Here is an 849-nt window from a genome sequence, read left to right as displayed (position 1 = left end):
CATCACTAATCAGACAGTTCAGGCATGAACAATAGTTTGAATACACATACAATGCTTTTACACTAAACATACAAATCATAACAAACACACAAATGATATCAGATAATTGTCCTATTAACTATTACAATACACAAATACCAGTAAACCTATAATATTTATGGGAGTCAGTGCAAGCCACTACCAACAATTAAAATAATATTTAGGAGATAGGTGGGTAGGATTAGGAAAGGAAAACACACAAAACACATCCACTCATCTTTCATCCACATTAAGTACTACTGTGTAATTGAATAGTGTTAAATGTGTAAATGTAACTCTGTCCAAGATTTGATGTTCATCATGTGTACCAAGTAGTAGTGGCAGCAATGTATAACAGTCAATAATAGTTAAGTCAACGTCATAGTCATCATGTCTAGACCAATGTTTGCCAAGCCAGATCAAAATGTACGGTTGCTGAACAACTGTCAGTGAGCCAAGATATGCACATGCTTCCTCTCTCAAAAAAAAGTATATACTGCTTAGTGATTTGACAAAGTGTGTGTGTAGACAATCTTCCTTCTACTTGAGTGTTCTAGTCTGCCATCTTCATCCTCCTTGTTCCATATGGACCAACAAAAAAAAAATATGCTCCTCACTTACTTTACCTCTTATCCACCAAAACTCCAATAATCATCAGCATAATCTCAATACTTCACTAATACCTCTTCAATACGTCGATACATATAAACCTTATCATCAATATCATTTACCTTACCTCTTGTCCACGAAAACTCCAATAATCATCACTTAATCTTAATACTTCAATAATACCTCTTCACTACGTCGATATATATAAACCTCAGCACCAAT

The sequence above is a fragment of the Schistocerca nitens genome, chromosome 4, assembly GCF_023898315.1.
Source record: "Schistocerca nitens isolate TAMUIC-IGC-003100 chromosome 4, iqSchNite1.1, whole genome shotgun sequence".
NCBI classification, from domain to species: Eukaryota; Metazoa; Arthropoda; class Insecta; order Orthoptera; family Acrididae; genus Schistocerca; species Schistocerca nitens.
The sequence above is the reverse complement of the archived record's forward strand: the minus strand, read 5'-3'. Positions refer to the sequence as shown.